The 21068-nt window shown below is 33.8% G+C and overlaps 1 protein-coding gene across 9 annotated transcripts in view; it reads right to left on the bottom strand.

The window, feature by feature from the left end:
* Positions 1 to 18688: 18688 nt before the first annotated feature.
* The window catches only part of LRFN5 (leucine rich repeat and fibronectin type III domain containing 5), a 248990-nt gene continuing 246610 nt past the window's right edge, over positions 18689 to 21068 (bottom strand). For all 9 annotated transcript variants that reach the window (XR_011441101.1, XR_011441100.1, XR_011441102.1 and 6 more), the window contains one exon: positions 18689 to 19073. The gene's annotated coding sequence lies outside the window, so the exon portion shown is untranslated. The remainder of the gene's footprint in view (positions 19074 to 21068) is intronic.

Below are 21068 nucleotides of genomic sequence, written 5' to 3'. Positions count from 1 at the left end.
CTTTTTCATTTTTGTCAACTTAGCATTTTCTAACCATTCTTGAAATTTCTTTGATCTATTACGTTAATTGCTATATTTGAGTGAGCAAGTCTAGGCTTTTTTTAGCTGAAAAATGTGCAAATTTTCTTATCCACTGGTTTTCCATAATCAGAAATGAATACTTTTATTATTAAATTTTTTATGAATAAAATAATAAATGCCAGTTCATTTCACTTCAAAGTTTAGCTGTTTGTGTCATTACTCCAAATGTTATTTTTTCAATAAAATAAAGTCTATGAAAATAAATTAAAACATTCTTTTTACTAAATTGATGCATTTCGAAGAACTCAAGTAATTTATATTTAAATAATAGCATATATTAATAGTGAGAAAGCCACTATAACATTAATGAACTTTTAAAATTTTACTCACATAATGATCACTAGAGTTTATGCTCCTTCAGCTGTCTTTTCTCCAGAATTAAATGATGCTCCTGCTTGTTTTGACAGGAGTGACAAATTTCTAGATGGGTCACTGAATCTGATGTCTAGATGGCTCAGTTAATTAATTTGACTGATCCCAAACACATTGACTATATCGCTGCTCCATTTCTTCGTCATACTAACTTACCAATTTTATCAATATTCTCATCATATTTTAGTGGTAAAATATAACGCTACTAATAATAGCTGACATCTTACATATGAACACATAAAAATGAGGGATTTTACAATTAAGTATTTTCAATTGTTTGGCACTGTCAACAAGCACTCTACTCTTAGTAACCTTTTTTTTTATTTCACAAGAAACCTAGGGAAAATTTTCTGCTAACAACCTAATGTAATAGGTGAGGAAATAGAGATAAAACATGCTTAAGTATCTTGCCTAAGGTCAGACAGGTAATGTGATGAGACGTGTTTGCAAATTCAGACACATTGGATTCCACAGACAGCATCTTAAAAGCTATGTGACACCGCTCCAGCATTCAGTGCCATGTAACTGCAAGGGACATTTGCGGAAATTACCTTGCAATTCAAGTTAAGCTATCAAATTACAGAGAATATAAAAAATAAAAATAATATCCTTTTCACTTTTGAAAGTTACCCTTAAATTTAATAAGAAATGTTCAGAATTACAAGACAAAAATTATAATTCTTAACTCAAAGACAAAAGAGAAGGGGCCGGCCCAGTGGCGCAGTGGTTAAGTTCACATGTTCTGCTTCTCAGCAGCCTGGGGTTCGCTGGTTCGGATCTTGGGTGCAGACATGGCACTGCTTGGCATGCCATGCTATGGTAGGAGTCCCACATATAAAGTGGAGGAAGATGGGCACGGATGCTAGCTCAGGGCCAGGCTTCCTCAGCAAAAGAAGAGGACTGGCAGTAGTTAGCTCAGGGCTAATCTTCCTCAATAAATAAATAAATAAATAAATAAATAAATAAATAAAGACAAAAGAGAAGACTTGAAGAAATCACATTATATTCCTGGGTTGGAAGACTCAAATGTATAAAGAGGTTATCCCTCCCTCAAATCTTTTATTGGTTCATTAAGAAAATTACAAGATAATTTTCACAAATAAATGTATAAAATACAAAGAATTCTAGAAGACCTTGCATTTAAACATATAGTATAAAGTTAATGAGCCCCAAGAATAGAAAAATTGATATGGCTTTAGTCAAATTGATGCAACAGAATTGAATGTGCAGAAAAGACTGTGTGTGTATGTATGACAGTGTATATATATACACAGTATTTGCTGTCTGAAGTATAATGAAAAAATCAGTGAAGTATGGAAGAATTATTCAACAAATAGTACAAGTGAGAAAATTTTAAAATTTAAAAAAGAAAAATATACCTGTCTGACATATACTATAAAATGAATACATATTTTAGACAAAGCAGAAAGTTAAAAGGAAAAGTAAATTTCTAAATAATATAGCAATTTAAAGGAAACATTGGTGAATATTTATTATCAAGATAATGAAGAACTTTCCAAGCATAAAAACAAACAAAAGAACTACCCAGAAAATAACTGATATATTTAATTGCATATAAATTAAAGCTCCAACATTAGGAAAATGTAATATAAAAGTACAAGGCAAATGACAAGTTCAAAAAAGATAATATACGTGACAATGAGTTATTGATATTATATTTAATAGACTAGTTAGTATTAACTAACTATTAACTAGTTAATAGTAACTAATTAGTATTAATCATAATAATATTACTATATAATTATTATACATCATACATAATTATGCATAATTATTATTAATATTGTTATGTAGTAATAGTATTAACAATGTAATATAATAGTAGTAGTATTATTATAATCATCATCACCATCATTATATTATTACAATAATAATAATAATAATAGTTATGCTATTTAAATGAAAACAGTTTAGTGTCTATGTGAATGTCCCAATAGAGACGTGGGAATATGTATAGACCAGTAAACATGTAAAATATGACCAAATTCATTATTACTTGAGGATTTACCCCTATAATTACAATACACTTTCAAGACTAGAAATTGATCACTTTGTTAGTGAGGGTTTGGTACAATAGGCAATTCCAAGCATTGTTGGTGGAAGACAACTTAGTGCAAAGTGAAAGCCACTTTGGTCATGCACATCGAGAATCTTCCCACTGGCAATATCTTTTGACTGCTGGAAGTAGTTGTAAGAATTTCTCATACTTAATCTTTATGCTACACAAAAAGAGAGAAAACATCTTAATACAGTAGATAGGGGTATAGTTTGATTAATTATAATCCATTTATTTAAAAAATTGATTCTAATTTATGTTTCAAATCACATTTTCAAACACCATTTGATAACAGAGGAAAACACTTATGATTCGCTGATCCATGAAGGGAGATGAACAGGGTGCTACATTATGTACAGTAAAAGGAAAATGTGCTTGGTAGAGAGAGAGATATATATTAGTATTAACATATATTATACATAAATTTTTGAGAGTGATAAAGAGTTTATTCTGTGCTTCTCACAGCATCAGGAAAGGAGGGGATAAACTGGAGAGGGTGCTGGTTTGGAGGTACGGGCTCCTGTGGCCTTCCAGTGGCCAGGAGAGTACTAGGGTGGTGCTTAGGCTGTTGTCCTGGAAGGTCTGTCAGGTGAGGGTGGCACTCAGGTGCTGTAGGTTAGCAAAGGACCCAGACAGGCAAAGATGGGGTGGGATGCCTCCTTTAGCCAGAAATAGTAGTCCTGCTGCATTTTAATAACCTTGTGTTCACCTCCGGATAATGTTACTTCTTTTCTCTGTTACAGATTACTTTATATTTTTGACAGTTACTCTGTTTTACTGATTTAGAGCAGTGTTAATATAATAATCACACTGCAGGAAAAAAAGGATGCTGGTGCTTAAGAAATAGACTTGATACATTCTTATATTTGTACCTGGATTTTAATACAACTAAGTGAAATTATTACCAACTATGTGGGTCTGTATTTATAAATAGAATGACAAAGATTTTCATTGGTTAGATTAACTACTTAATTCAACCAAGAACCTGGACAATTTCCTTAAATAAATTCAGATTATCTGATATTATGTCATATGAGTAATTAAAAGCATTCTAATAGTTGATTTTTCTCCAAACTGGTCTTTAGGAAAATGCCCAATTGATGTAAGTTAGGTATTTAGGGAGAGAAGTTATTTTGAAGATTTCAAAAAACCTATAATCTGAATCATCCTTGATGGACTAGAGGTTAAAGTTCGGCATGCTCCACTTCGGTGGCCCAGGTTTCGTTCCTAGGTGTGTAACCACACTAGTCTGTCAGTAGCCATGCTGTGGCAGCAGCTCACATAAAAGGACTAGAAGAACTTACAACAAGAATATGCACCTATGTACTGGGGCTTTGGGGAGAAAAGAAAAAAACAAAATGATAAACAAATAATATTTTCCCCTTCTGATTTCAATGGCTTATTTTTAAATGTTTGAAAAGTATTTTCCCTTCATATTACCTTTATTTATTCAAGGAATATTTATTGATTTCCTACTTTGTGTCATGCGCACATTTATATAGGTTATTAATCACCACATTTAATTTAGTGAATTATCTGTCTGCTTTTGAAAATGTAGTGGTCACAAGTCCTTGAAATGGGGGAAAATGAATGCTTTATTTAAGAGTAAAATAAAGTAATTCAGCATCAAGCTTTTCCTTTCCCTTTCCCTTTAGCTTTTACATTAGCAACTTTGAACTTTTAGACACTTTCAGGCATTTTTGCATCAAGATTTTTGGTTTGGATTTTGAATTGAAGTTTATTCAATCTGAAAACATTCTCTAACCGTGTCCAGAAAGAGTCCTGTAAATGCTTGTTTACTTAACCCAATGCGTTCAGTCTATGCCTAATTATAAGCAGTTTAATACCTCTAAATTAACATAACAGCTGTGCCTGAGCTGATTGCTTAATATTTGCTGACTAATGAACAGGTTAAGTTCAACACAGCCTACCTCTGGGATCTAATCTACATAGAAGTGGTGTTAGATCTAATTAAAAGCGCTCTCTATAAGGCCAGGGAGTTTCATATCCCCACAGCAAACGTCCCACTTGTTAGTGCAGGACGACTCTAAGGCATCTATCTCCTATATCCTGAGCAGGCTTAGGCTTCTGAACAGACAGTAGCGGCGATGAAAAATGGCTTGATCTCCATTAGCTCCATCCCCATTCTTGGATATAGAAAATTAAAACAGTTTCAATCTTATGTAAAGTGTTATGAAAAACATAGGCTCATGATGGTGCTTTAAACAGATTGTAGCCATTGTGTCTTCCCATAGAGAATTTTTGACCTGCCACGGAGGAACTTTGCAGAGGTGCCACTTAATTGGATTTGATAGATTATCCAAGGGTGATGAGAAGGCATTGGAGATGAACTGGCTTACATAACATTTCTGCCAAGCTCAATGAGAATAAGGTTCAACAAACCATAACAATACCTATATAAATCTATTATTACCAAATGAAGAAAATAAAATATTAGAGAATTATGATGTTAGACATTATGGAAACTTAAATATCTGTCCTCTAGACAGACCTCTATCTCATGCTGAATAAAGCTTTCTAACCAAACTAGGAAAGAGAGTGCTGTGTCAGCTCCTCATAGAGAACCTCATAGAATCCATCTCTTATAAAATAAAATGTTCTATTTTTGAAAACAAAGGTTCCAAGTGTAATTTAGTATTGAATATATTTATAAGTGATACTTAAATAATTTAAGCTAAGTGAATTAGACCACACTTACAACTAAAATCAATTTATATTTATTGGATGAAGTAGCTGCTTCTCTAATACACTCGAGTCCTGGCTCCAAACACAAAGTGCTAGACCACGGCTTTTAAAACTTTATAAATTATTTCTATGGTGCCATAAAAAGGTCTTTAGAAGATGATCTAGCGGTTACACTGGAGAGTCAGAAGTCTTGAATTATATTCTTCATTATGTAAACAATTTTTCTTTTTTTACTCTGGGAAAATCAATCAACCAATAGCTAAGTATAATTAGCTTTGACTCTAACCTGATGATACTACACTGGGGCTTTTAGACTAGGGCATCTGCTTCAGTCTAACTTTAATCTTCATCCTAGGATACCACACTTTGGCAAGTTCATGAAAGAAAATGTGGGTGAGATTAAACAAAATTTACCAGTAGAAAATGTCTATAGTTATCTGACTGAGCATGCGAATAAGCTGTAGAAGACACAGAGATACATGTGAACTTCATCACCATTTCAATTCCAGCCTGCCCTCCGCGTATTGTCTCCACATCAAGGTATCCTGTATTATTATGTTGTTGCGTTTTGGAAATTAAACCTCCTTCTTTATGTTCTTTCATACCGTCTTAGTCTCTAGACTACTGGAAATGGACTGTTTCCTATCAAAACTTAAGTATCGTGTGTCTTATTGAAAATTGTCTTGAATCTAGAAATATATCTGTCTTCCTTATCTCTTTTTCTTATTCACCAATTTCGCCATTTAAGAACTTTTGACAATTTTCTACTCTGCACTTGCCCTCAGATTCCACATAAAATCCATAAATGCATGTGATAGAGCCAGTCTTCTATTATTTTCTTTTAATAGTGCTCCTCTTCCCACCCACACTCGCTTCCTGGGTCCCTGTATTTAGATACTTAACTTCATAGATCCAATTCCCTACCCGCTCTCCCTGCCCAGAGCCTCTCTTCTTATCCAATTTATTTTTAATAAGACAGCTAAATTCTACTTTAATTTACTATTTCTAGATGACCCTTGCATATCTTTGTAAATGTCATTTTTTCATCTACTGTATTGAGTACATCTCATCTTTCTCTTATTTTTTGGTTATTGTCAAGTCAGAAGAATTCTCACCACCAACAACATAATTTATCGTAAGGACTGTAACACTCATAGAGTTAACACCAAGAAAGAATCATGTAGCTAACTAAGAGAAGAAACTAAGAAGTAAGTAGCATGTGATTAGGTCAGTTTTAAATATCTTGAGATAAAAATATGAAAATATGGTTGACTATATAAGTTATAATTCACAAATAGAGTAAATAGTACAATTTAAAGATGTTTTTGTAGATCTTAGGGTAAAAAGTTTTTTGAATATCACTTTAAAATCTACACCATGGAACAGAAGCAGAATAAAAGTTGAAAAGATTAAAAAAACCAAAAACTTAGTGATAGTACCAATAAGATATTTCTTAGAATTTAAATATCCAGCACTGTAGGGGAAGATAAGTTTGTCTTATTTACTTAACTAAAATAACTGGACATTGATTAATTATCCACTATTTTATCTTGCCTGTAACTTCAAAGGCTATCCGGAAAGAAATTTCCTGTATAGATTATGTTTGATGCTCATTAAATATACAAATCCAGTATATTTGATGCATTAAAGAGTTGATTGATCTAACATCCAGGTGTTGCTTTTAGAATATAATCTTTTGGGGCATATTTTATGTTTATAAACATATAGAGCACTAAAATGTTACAAAATTGAATTACTATTGATATAGAGACATTACATATCTTTGTTGATTTAAAAGAAAATATTAGAAAGATTTGACAATTTTAATTAAAAAAATGCCATTTCCATCATTAAAATACTTTCTGAATTACTAATGTTGATTTGCTCTCTTCCTTTTTGTCAAAGTCTTGTATTAATCACGTTTGGTCACATTTTAATCTGAGAAAATCTGAAATTCTAAAGAACTTAATAATAATGACTAACAATATTTTTTCCTTTGGGAAACTTTAATGTTACCTCCATATTCCTCTCTCGTGTGCTAATGCTCAGAATAACAATGGAGGCCCTATAATGAACACCTTTAGTGATAAAATAACTTATTATGATATTTTGGCATTTAGAGTTTAATTAATTACAATATTAACTTTGCATAATTAAGCATTACAACTTATTCCCTGACAATTTAGCATAAAATAGTGAACTGTTCTTTGATAATCAGTTGAAATTGCACACCCAAAAAAGTTTGATAGTTATTTTAGAAGACATTTTTGTAGTGTAGAAAGGTCTCCAAATTGTGAATTAATATAGGAAGTTGAGACGGTATCAGTAAGAGTAGCAGGATTTGATAAACATAGTTACCTATTTATTTGAAAATAAGCATTTCATTTTAAGTAATTAAGACACTTTTTAAGGAAAATATTCAATTTGGGTAATAAAGACAAGAACCTTTTAGCTGACTTTGTCATAAACTAACAATCATTTTTTATGAAATATTTTTGTCATCTAAGATTGCATCTATATAATATCTACCAATCCAAATACTAAAGATAATTTTAAAAATCACTCATTACGAAGACCAACTACTGTTAACTGAATTTTCTACTTTCCAGGTATTGTGACGTCCTATAGGCAAGTCCTTCTCAGAGTCACCTGCTTAATATCACTTTTAAGTAATGCATGTAGGATGTAAACTATTGACATGTTCTGGTTCCACACAGATTTCCTGAAGCAGGGGTGAAAGCCAAAAGTAGACTTATTTCTGAGGTAATTCTGAGGTCCACTAAAGTTTGAGAAATGTCGTGGAGATCACTGGTGTCATTAAGAAAAGTGTTGAAAATACTCTTTTGAAAAAAAGTTTTGTCCATACTGTTCTATTCATTCTTGATAAAAGGACGTAGGGAAAGTAATGACAATGGGACCACAGAACTAGAACGTCGAGTGATCAAATTGATCTGCCCAAAGCAGGATTAGAGTGTTGGAATTTAGTTATTATGGATTGCATTTACCATGTAAACAAGTAAAGTGACTTTTGGATCACAAGGTCAGAGGTATAAATGATAGTATATTTGCATCCAAATTATAATCATTGCAAATTTTAATATCCTATACTATTGAAAATTATATCTTAAAAATAAAAATAAATAAAATAAAATTACCATTCTAGTTCTTGAGTGATATTTATTCAAGCATTTGCCACTGAGTCAATAGAAGAAAATAACAAAGCACTACAAGGGTACCAGTGTGAAATTATTGGGAAAAAATTCCTATTCTTGAGGCACTTAAAGTAAAATGAGTTTAGATTTATTTACATTTGACAGTGGCAGTTTCTTTCTTTCCTGATTGAATAAAGTAAAACTCAAATCAGTACTAATAAAAACAATAAGTAAAAAACATATGATGAAAAAACCCCACAAAGAATAGGAATATTAAGACATGTATATAGCCAATTTTTGCTATTCACAATTGCCGAGGATGTATGGATTAATTCACTTGACTCAAACCCTTTTTGTTCAGTCAGGGTGGTCACCACAGGGAAAGAAGCATTATGGAGTTTTTGAAAGGAGCATCTAGGACGTAATTAGAGTAAATTACTCTTCGAGAGGATAACAAAGGGTAGTATTGTGTGAAAACTGCAATGAGTTCAGGAGAGAAATAAGTTTCTTTTCCTAGAGAGGAGCAAGAGAAAGGTGGCTATGCACCAAGAATGGTGGTTTAAATTTTATTTTATATAGTACATAGTTATATACATATCCCCAGTCTCAAAGCTCCAAATTCTTATTGCTATCATTATCAAACAAAATTTTACATGTTAAAACAGCTTCTGGTTACCAATTCCAATGTGTGTGTTGTGTGTGAGTGGAGGGTTTCTCCCACACCACCAATCAGTTCTCCAGACACCAACTGGGTGTCCTATAATTCAACTCAATTCTGATGCCTATCTTCTGGAGATAGATTCCACAGGTTAAGAGTTTGGTCCTACAAGACTACCTCCCACCACTTTAGATGCAAGTTGCAAGTCCAGGTTGTCATCTGTGTTTCTGACCAACCGACTACAAATTGGAGGTTCCAACAACCTCCTCGAACTCAGGATACCAATCCCAAGCCTAGGTATTACCTTTACTTTTTACTTTGGACCAAGCAGCTATAGATCAGAGGTTCCCACCATCCACCTCCTTGGGTTTGATTATTTGCTTGAACAGCTCACAGAACTCAGGAAACCTATTTACTCACTAGATTACTAGTTTATTCTAAAAGCATGTGGAACAGCCAAATGAAAAGGTGCATGGGTAAGGCTCTCTCCGAGGGAACCTCTGTCCCCAGTTGTCACTTGTTCACCAACTGGAAGCTCTCCAAACCCACTCCTTTTGGGTTTTTGTGGAGGCTTCATTACAGAGGGATGATTAATTAAATCATTGGCATTGGCAGTTGAGTCAACCTTCATCCCCTTTCCCCTCCCCTGGGGTAGGGGTTGGGGGTGAGAGGATGGGATTGAAAGTTCCAAACCTCTAATCACATGGTTGGTTCTCCAAGCAACCAGTCCCTATCCTTAGATGCTGGCCGAAAGTCACCTCATTGGCATAATAAAAGATGCCTTTATGCTCTCATCACTTAGAAAATTCCAGTCACTTTAGGAACTCTGTGCCAGAATCAGGGATGAAGATCAAATATACAGCATATTTCTTATTGTAAATCACAATATCACACATGTTAAAACGGAAATAACACTTTGCATCACTCATCCTTTCCATCAGTCTGTGTTAATCACCATACCATCAGATAAAAAGCTCAGAAACATGTAATCATTTATAATCATTTATTTTTGTTTCTCATAGTGTATCTACTATGCTTATAGTGCATATATTATGCCTTGTTTCAGAACTTGCTATTTATATATCTATTTACTCCTATAAACTCTCTTAGTCAAGGAACAAAGTTTCCTTTGATACTTAGTAGACTGATTTGATATGACCACACAGATGTTCAAAGGTCAACTATTCTCTATCTCCATCACCTAAAAGATTAAGAAGCACATAATTCTAAGAAATATGTTAAATAAAAATAAATCTTTATTTAATAAATAAATACAAATTCTGTTGGTATTTTTTGTGTCTTATTTTAGCTTCTGTTTGTTAGCAATTACCCTAATCTCATCACAGAAGACTTTTCCAAATCCTCATAGCTGACTCCAAATTTGCCACTCCTCAGTTCTTTCTGTATATAGTACTACTGCAATATACTTACATGACAAACATATATGACGTTATGTACATTCAAAGCACTATACCAAGCATTGTAGGAGATCCAAAACTGAACAGGACGTGGTACCTGATCCTCTAGAGAGGAAGATACATATTTCTATATATAACACAAGGGGACATGAAGTTCAGGGCTTAGGGAAGGTAGTTTGAGTTGATGTGGTAACGAACTGAGGGTAGTTTCAAAATGGGACTATGAAGGCTTATAGTTCCATGATTGGAATTATGATTTAGGGACATTATTAAATTTTCTTACTCATCTTAAGTGGCACCATTGTGACGAGCTCTTTTTCATCTCTCTTGTTCAGACAGTCATTGGGTTGATTTGTACTCTGCTCCCACAAAGTTGTCGTCCTAAATCCCTAAAAATATCAGTTCTCATGAAAACACATGTGTGCTATGGGCTTAATGTTTGTGTCCTCCCCAAATTAATTTAATGAAATCCTAATGCCCAAAATTATAATATTGAGAGGTGGTGGGCCTTTGGGTGGTGCTTAGATCATGAGGGTGGAGCCCTCATGAATGGGATTAGTGCCTTATAAAAGGAGCTCCAGAGAGATCCCTAGCCCCATCCACAATGTAAGGACACAGTTACAAGGGACCAGCTATGAACCTGGAAGAGGGCCTTCAGCAGAATGCAACCATGTTGGTGCCCTGACCTTGGACTTCCCAGGCTCCGAACTGTGAGCAATATATTTCTGTTGTTTATAAGCCACCTAGTCTGCAGTGATGTTTTGTTAGAGCAGCTTAAATGAACAAATACAAGGTGTCTACACATTTACCTACGACCTAAATATGAACATTTGGGAGGCCACTGAGTCATTTATTTCTTTATCCCCAATGGATAGTACCAGACCCAGGAGAAATTAAAAGTTGAACAAATAGTTGCAGAATTGAAGAAATTTGATAAAGGGAGTCAGAGACTTTAAAATCTTCCCTTTGAATTAAAATAGAGGCCTTTCAGGGATGGGAGATTCCCTGTGAACATCTTATAAGCCACTCTACTCAGACATTCATTGAAATTAAAAAAGTTTCCAATCACACAATTAAATTTTTATATCTAAATTGTTAAATAACTTATGACCCTTAATGTGCCAATTTTATTTTCTTAACTCAAGTTGGAAAAATAATTTGGACTCACTTTATTGTTTTCTGTTCTAGAACTTTGTACATCTCATTCTCCCTAGGGGTCATGAAATACTATGTTATATCCTATCTTTATAGGTACCGCTGATGGTCCTTTTCCTTATGAAGAAACAACAACAACATAAAACAACTCTTTCAAGGGGATTTCATGAACCACAATTGACCTGCATTTGTGCTACAATAATATGGAGCATTTTATTGTTGACTTTAACATGTATTCACATATGTTATGCTATCATAGGTTGTGAATGATTTATGCATATAGATAAATTATGTATTCTTTTGGAAAGCATTATAGTTTTATTTCTTTTGTGGTGATAAATAAATGAAAAGCAATAATATATATTGGAGTATATGAGGAAGCCATTTGGTTTAAAACTAATTTGGCTTGACCTTGTTTTTCCAAAAGCGTCTGACGTGACCTGTTGAGCATACATTGTACACCTGCTTTAAACATTTACTATGCCCCAAAGACAAGAATGATGCCCATAAAGCTAGGGATATAACTCCCCCCATATTGGCATTTCTTTACAGATAAGCATCTCTTCCTGGAAATGAAGGATTAATTACCCATCTGCTGTGCTCACACTGTGACCACTGACCTGCTGAAAACTGACATCCTGTGCCAGATAAGCATCTTGTGATAGTAGTAAAAGAGATATTCCTGCCATATGTGATGTGTACTCTTTGTTCCAAGATGGTATACAACCACTCTTTACACTCCACTTCTTTGGCGCCCTTCCTTCTTTGGGGAAGGAAGGGCCCAGGCTATAGTCCTCAAACCTGGCTCATAATAAACTAACCGCAATTTTGATTTATAGATTGATTATGGATTATTTGCATTGACAGTGGTCTCTTAATTTTTATGTCAGTACTCAGACCATGAGGGCAGATAGAGAGTTGTTTATGACTCATTTTACTAACCTATGGAGAGAAAAAAAATCTCTGCTAATGATTTGATTAGGTGGCATTTGGGAATGCTGGTTTGTGGCGTTGGGCTCCAAGAGGTTGGTAATATGTTAATGACTGAGAGGCTGGCATATGGGTGAATTGATAAGACCCAGGTGGGTGACAGTCGTTAGGCCTTAAAACTTGATTTCAATTAGGAGGACAGAAATGAAAGATCAGGGTTAGTAACTAATGTAAGAAGAGAAGCCAATGACAGTTTCGGTTGGAAGCAAGTGATATAGATGTGACAAGCTTACATCTGCCATATGAGCTTAGTGAACTCAAAATAAATTCATTCACTTAACAATTATAATAATCAGATTTGTGATATTGAAAAACATTCTGAAACCAGTAGCATCATCAAGAGAGTATAACAATTGTAACCTATATGTACCAGCAAACAGTAAAAAATATATGAAGCAAACATCGACAGAATTGAAAAGAGAAATAAACAGTTCTACAACAGTATTCAGAGACTTCAATAAGCCACTTTCAATAATGGATAGAACTGACCTTACAGAAACAAAAAGAATTATAGGAGAATACTAGGAATAATTTTACATCAATAAATTAGATTAGTCTAGTTGAAACATAAACTACTTAAACCGACTCAAGGGGAAATAGAAAACCTCAACAGACCTATAACAATAAAAAAATTGAACCAATAATCCAAAACCTCATCACAAAGAAACCCCATGACCAGATGGCTTCAATGGCAAATTCTACCAAACATTTATAAAAGAATACATACCAATTCTTCTCAAACTCTTCTGAAAAACAGAAAAGGATAAAATCCTTCCTAATTCATTCTAGGAGGCCAGCATTACCTGATACCAAAGCCTGATAAAGATATCACAAGGAAATAAAACTATACACCAATATGTATTGTGTATAGAGATGCAAAAGTCCTAACCAGAATACTAACAAAATAAACGCATCATATTAAAAGGATTATACACCATGATCATGTGGGATTTATCCCAGGAATGCTAAGGTGATTAAAGATAAAATAAATCAATGTGATACACCCCATTAATAGAATGAAGTTAAAAAAAAACACACACACACACAACAAAAACCACAAGATCATCTCAATTGACACCAAAAGTTATTTGAAAAAAATACAACACCCTTTAATGATAAAAACACCAGGAAACAAGGAAGAAAAGAGAACTTCCTCAACATGATAAAGGTCAGTTCTAAAAAATCCAGTCTATATCATACTCATCTTGAAAGATTGAAATCTTTCCTCTAAGATCAAAAACAAGACCAAGATGCCCATTTTCACCACTGCCATTCAATATTGTACTGGAATTTCTAGCCAGAGTACTTAGATAAGAAAAGGAAATAAAAAGTATCCAAATAGGATAGGAAGAAGTAAACTATCTCTATTTACACAGGGCATGATTCTACATATATAGAAATCTCAAAGAATTCACAAGAAAATTACTAGAGCTAATAAGCAAATTCAACCAAGTTGCAGGGTACAAGATTAATATCCAGAAATCAATTGCTTTTTTAATACCAGCAATGAGGAATCCACATAGGAAATTAAGAAAGCAATTCTATTTGCAAGAGCATCTAAAAGAATAAAACACCTAGGAAAAAATTTATCCAAGGAGGCAAAAGACTTGCACACTGAAAACTACAAAACATTGTTGAAAGAAATTAAAGCGACAGAAGTAAATGGAAAATCATCCCATGTTCATGGATTGAAAGACTTATATGTGAAGACTACCCAATGTGATTCAGGTTCAATGCAATCCCTATCAAAATTTCAACTTTGTTTGGTGGAAATAGAAAAGCCAATCTTCAAGTTCATTTGGAATTGCAAGGGGCCCAGAATAGCCAAACCATCTTGAAAAAGAAGAACAAAGTTGGGATAACTCACGCAGTTGGTTTTAAAACTTACAAAGCTACAATAATCAAAACATTGTAATATTGGCATAAAGACAGACATATAGACAAACAGAATAAAATATAGAGTCTAGAAGTAAACCCATACATCCATGGTCAATTGATTTTTGACAGGCCTGCCAAGTCCATTCAATGGGGAAAGAATAGTTTTTCAACAGATGGTGCTGGGATAACTGGATTTTCACATCTAAAGGAATAAAGTTGGAGCCTTGCTTTAAACCACATATAATAATTTACTCAAAATGGATCAATTACTTAAATACAAGAGCTAAAAACATAAAACTCTCAGAGAAATACATAGGGTAAATCTTGATGACTTTGGATTGGGCAATGAATTCTTAGATATGACATCAAAAGCACAGACACAAAAGAAAAAATACATAATCAGACTTTATAAATTTAAACATTTTTGTTCATTAAAGGATAATATCAAGAAAGTGAAAAGACAGCCCACAGAATGGGAAACAAGGTTTGCAAATGATGTATCTGAGAAAGGTTTAATATCTAGAATATATAAAGAACGCCTTCAACTCAATAACAAAAGACCATCCAATTTAAAAATGAGCAAAGGACTTGAGCTGACATTTCTCCAAAGAAGATATACAAATCGCCAACACGTACATGAAAAGAAACTCAATATCATCAGTGATCGGGAAAATGCAAATCAGTGCCACAATGAGATAATTCACACCTACTACGATGACTATTAAAAAATTGAAAACTACAAATGTGGAGAAATTGGAACCATGGACACGCGCATTATTGGAGTGAATGTAAAATGGTGTAGCCATACTGGAAAACAGTTTAGTAGTTCCGTAAAAAACTCAGCATAAAACTCAGCGTAAAACTCACCATATGACCCAGCAGCTCCACTCCTAGGTATACAGCGAAAGGAACTGAAACTGAAACTCAAATGTTTACCTGTATGCCAATGTTCACTGCAGCATTATTCACAGTGCCCAAAAGGCGTGAACCACACAAGTGTCCATCAAAAGATGAATGGATACAGAAAATGTGTTATATATACATTCAATGGTCTACTATTAGCCATAAGAAGAAATGAAGTTCTGATACACCCTTCAACATGGATGAACCTTGGAAACATTAATAAGTGGAATGAGCCAGACACAAAAAGACAAATATTGTATGATCTCACTTCTATGAAATATCTAGAATAGGCAAAGTCAAAGACGGAGAAAGTTGATCAGAGCTTACCAGGGACTACAGGTAGGGGGAACAGGCACTATTGCTTAATGGGTACAGATTTTGCGTTTGGGGTGAGAAAAAAGCTTTTAAAATACAGTCATGACGATTGCACAGTGCTATTTATGTAATTAATGCCATTGAATAATATACTGAAAATAATTAAAATGTCAAATCTTATATATATTTCCAATAATAAAAAAACTTTTTAATAAAATATCTAGTGTAGATAACTTCCCTTTATGTTATATTTGTATATCAAAACAATCACGGACTAGGGACTTTTCCTTTGGTTGTACATAATATATTCTGCATCACTTGCATTTTTAAATAATTACGCATGCCATGATACACACACACACACACACACCATTTGACAAGTAGATCTATGAGACGTCAGTATAAACAAATTTTGGAAATAAAAAAGAAAAGTAAAGAAACAAAAATGGAATAAGTTCCTAACACATAGAAAGCAGAGTAAAAGAAGAAATATACTTTGGACAAAACAAACGAAGAATGCGTCATAAAAATTACATATACACGAAATGGCTTATGATGTAATTTAACAGACAACGAATACTTATACAAACTAATAAATAGCTACTAAGTTAGAAATAAAGTGGAAAATTAAAATTATTTGAGCTCTCTTTCCATGCGTAAGTTATTCCTTTCAACCTGTAATGGTACTTTATTACTAATCTTCAGTTCTACTGCTTACACATTTCAAAAATCATAGTTGTAGATTTTCAAAATATTAACTATAATTTTCAGTCCACTTTCATGCCTCACAAGCTGTACCTATATTGTACTCAAAACACTTTTATTTGATTTTCTTGTGTATATGTTTGATGTGGTTTATAACACTTCATGTGTAAGATATGTCCCAAACTGTACAGTAGATATTCATACTTATTAGAACATATGCATTTTAGCAACTACATGACTTCCAAAATTACTCAAGAATGTAGAGTAATAGGAAAAACAGGAGTGGTTTCCAATGCATGTCCAATAACTTACAGTTGAGACTTTTTACCATCCATTAGAGCACCCCTATGACGTTATAAGAGACTCAGCTAAAAGAAATTGCTCCCACTGATCCTGAAAATGTTATATTGTCACTTTTTTCGAAACTTTTATTTGTGAATGATCATTAATCCTATTTAGTTACGAGTATACATTTGTGTTCTCCTAATCTCACAGGACAAGGAGTAAATATCTGCCCGTGAAAACACTTGATTATTCCACTCTTCTAGAATCAGAGACTGTGCCCAAGTCTTCCTCACAAACAACAGTTCAACAATAAGAGAAAATATGTACACTATGAGTGCCTGGTGACTGTTGTTGGAAAGTGTATATAAATGTAAGTTTCAATTTACGTGTAGGGGATGCAGGGTGAAGACTTGAGGTGATTAAGTACAATTTTAGTTCCAACTAAAATTAGGACTAAAAATTGTGTTCCTTGGAACACAATAGCGTGCATATTTTAAAGAGATGACTAGGTTGTCATCAAGAAAAACAAGAAGCAGGTCGGAGGGGGCGGAGGGAATTTAAGGATAAACAGGAGAATGTCCTTGAAGAAAAGCTAGCAGGTTTTCCCAAGAGAAACCTTCAAAGGTTAAACTCTGCACTGAGATCCAGGGAAGCCGTTTGTGTTCCTGAGACTTTATGTTTGTGGAGAAAAGTTGTACACAAGAGGAAGAACAGATTCCCAGAGGCAATGCTTATTGTTCAATTTGTCTCTTTTTTGACACCATAAACATTTATCCATGCATATATCCACTTATGCACACATAAACAGGAGTGCTACAGGGCCTTCGAGTTGCCAAGAAACAGAGAATGAAGTCTGTTGCCCAAGGTCACAAGTTAACTACAGCATTTAATTCAAACCTGCTATTTCTGCTTCAGTCACTCACTGTGTGTGTCTGGGAGTGAGTGTGTGTGTGTGCATGTGTGTGCATGCACACGTTTAAATTGTTGTCTTGTGTAGTCAGGCGCCTGAGCACAGATTCCAAGCACCGTCCAATGGCTGGCATTCTGTAACCTCTCTTCGGATGGCTGGACATTTACAAGAATCTGAGAGATGTGGGATGGTTACCAGATTAACCCAAATTTCTTGAAAGACAAACAGTTTTCTGGCTTATTCAGTTTTAACTAATTTTTAAAAATTTTAAGCCACATATTGCTTTTAATGATTTATAACTACTAGAATTGTCAAGGAACAGAAATAAAATCTCTAATGTTTTGGAGAATCTGAATTCAATGGCCAATAACAATGTTACTAATAATATTTTTAATTGAACGTTCTGCTTACACCATGTACAGTGATAAGCTTACATGCATGTTCAAATTTTCTGATAATATTTCTCCTGTGAGAATATGGAAGAGTAGAGTGGGTAACTGGCTACATTAGTTCAGCTCTAGACTTTGAACCAGGACCAGCTCTTAAATGTCAGGCTTGGAAACTTCTTACATATGACTCTATTAACATCTATTAGCCACCAAAGATATGTTATTCCTATTTATGCTTGAGTTAAAGCAGATGTATTTTCTTCTTTATTTGCCTTGGAATTGTGCAAAATTGGAGAAATGGGCACTTGAAATGAAACATAAGGCCTGCAATTATTAACACCTCTTTGCTCTGGCCCTTCAGAAAAGCATTGAATCAATTTGGATTAATTACAACACGCCTGCCTTGATACTTTCTGACGTTCCGCTACGAGAAGAGATCCCTCATCGATTTCTGCTTACACTGAAGCATAGAATTGCTGTAAAGCTGTTTAAAAAACAGCTGTGCTGTCTCCCCCAGAAGTGGGTGCACTTCAGTCATGGAAGAAACTGCTCCCATATTATAAAGCAAATTGTGATCTCCTAAAGGTTTTGTACGACATAAACGTAAAAAATATGATTAGTTCTTAGAGTCATCATTTCACCATTCATACTGAAAGCAATTGATATTTCCACAAACCAGGCAATGTGCAAATTCTGTCATAGTAAAACATTTATTTGTTAAAGTGATATAGATTATTCAAGATTCTACAGTCTTAAATCATGGGTGGCAAGGTAACATGGATTGATACAGAACTCAATGCCAATGTAGGCTTTTTTCTTTCCTTCTTTAAAAAAAATACTTGTATGCCGGAAGAAAAAAAATTTGGTTTTAAAAGGGGATGAACCATGGCCTGTCGGAGCCTGTTCCACCAGCATCAGAGACTTCTGCTTCGGCTCCTGTGGACAGTTTCTTCTAGGATACCAGTTCAACAATTAGCCTTTGTGAATTGAAACATTTTTTAATTTTATCCAGTAAAAATATCAGTGGCAACTTTTTTCAGGAGGGAGAGAAGTGATGCTCTTCAGATTAACTCCAGCCTCTGAAATGAAAGGGAAAAAAAAAAAGGAAAAAAAGAAAAAAACACAAATCTAATAAGATCATTGTGCTAGCAATCTAGAAGTTACTGAACTATAAGCAGCCAGGCAGGAGGTTATTGCTATAAAATATAAGATAGACTGCTGAAAACTATCTAGACGTGCACATCAGCTCTTCAAATGTTGCTTGGTGCTTCTAAATTGGTGAACATATAAAAGAATTTCATTTTAAAAAGGAATCTAAGTGTAATAAGCCTAAATAGTTATGCAAGTCAAAGCCAAATTGTAGAATGGCACTTTCCCCTGCTTTGGTTTCCATGTTTACATTCTCAAGTTAAGAGAAAAAAAATGATTTTATTTATTAATACATACCATTTCAGTTTTAACAAATATTCATACTGATTTTCAAAATATGAACATATTAGATCAAATTTGTTCATCACATCTAAAATCTAAGTGATTGCTACTTTTTTATATCTTCTCTTGGGAGTTTTGTATCATCTTAAAATCTTATGAAATTTAATTATAAATATAATGATAGTGAAGACTATGGCTCGTCTTCATTAACTAGTTCTTCATCCACAGAACAAATGAAATAAATATGGAAACTGACAATAACTCACAAGGGCATTCCATAGTTAACATGATTTTGAAAGAAAATTATAAAAAAGCCATTTAAAAAGTATTTAATTATCAAGCTGTGAAAATGTTTTTCCTCTAATATGGGTTCTCAGTATTCATGGATTTAAGATATATCTATAAAGTCTATCCTTGACAAAGATGAAAAATAATTTTTGAGAAGTACACAATTTTATAAATATGAAATAAAAGTAACTTTTCTCCTTTCCATTCAAAAACAACTACATGTTTAGAAGCTGGGGCTTATAAAATGCATGGCACAAATGAATCAGGAAATATAGATTCTCCCTTAACTGCTGAATATTCTACACCAAAATGCTGATGCAGAACAGATTTGGATAACTTTATGTCATAAAAGTAGGCAAAATACTGTAGAGATATTGTATTTAAGAAAATATTTCAAAGTACTTGATAATCTGAATAAGTCAAGTTCTTTTTGGCACAAACAATAATTTTTGAGGATTACTGAACAAGGGATTTATACAACGTTTGAAGATTGTTAGTAGTTGATAGATGTGTATCCTATTTGTAGAAAACAACTACCTTGGAAACTACTGAAAAATAGATGTCACTGTCATACTTTACCTGGAATATTCTAAGAAAGACATTTCAAAATCACTTTAATTATTGTGAGATATATCTGTTCGGTTTAGGGCTTAGCTTATTTTGGTGAAACTGGATAGCAACAAGTTTTTAATTTCTTTTTGTATTTTCAATAATGTATGCCCTTTGAAAGAAAAAAGATGTAATTGTATTATATTGAAGCTCAAGTTTCAGGAAGTACTAATATAGACAAGACTAAATATACTTAGAAGAAAAATATAGTGGAGATTATAACTAGCTTAACTTTGGAAATAATAAATCCTTCCAGAATAACAAACTATTTAAATATCAAGTTAAAGACTCTATAAGTTGAAATATCTTAAAGAGCTTTTTATTCAATTTCACATTACATAATAACATTATTAACAAGCTGTGGAGTTATGGTTTATATAAAAGCTGTTAATTTTGAAGATTAGGAAATAGCAATTAGTTTTGGGAACTATAGCATGAATTCGCCTGCCCTGAGGCTACTACCATTATGGAAATGATGACACAATATGAAGCCGAATACAAACATGCATGTAGTGGGCCTGCCCGGTGGCGCAGGGGTTAAGTGCGCACATCTGCTTTGGCGGCCCGGGGTTTGCCAGTTCGGATCCTGGGTGCAGCATGGCACTGCTTGACACACCATGCTGTGTTGGGCGTCCCACATATAAAGTAGAGCAAGATGGGCATGGATATTAGCTCAGAGCCAGTCTTTCTCAGCAAAGAAAATAAGAGGATAGGCAGCAGATGTTAGCTCAGGGCTAATCTTCCTC

The sequence above is a fragment of the Equus caballus genome, chromosome 1 (assembly GCF_041296265.1).
Source record: "Equus caballus isolate H_3958 breed thoroughbred chromosome 1, TB-T2T, whole genome shotgun sequence".
In the NCBI taxonomy this organism is placed as follows: domain Eukaryota; kingdom Metazoa; phylum Chordata; class Mammalia; order Perissodactyla; family Equidae; genus Equus; species Equus caballus.
Note: the sequence above shows the minus strand (reverse complement) of the source record. Positions and strands in the feature narration are given on the sequence as shown.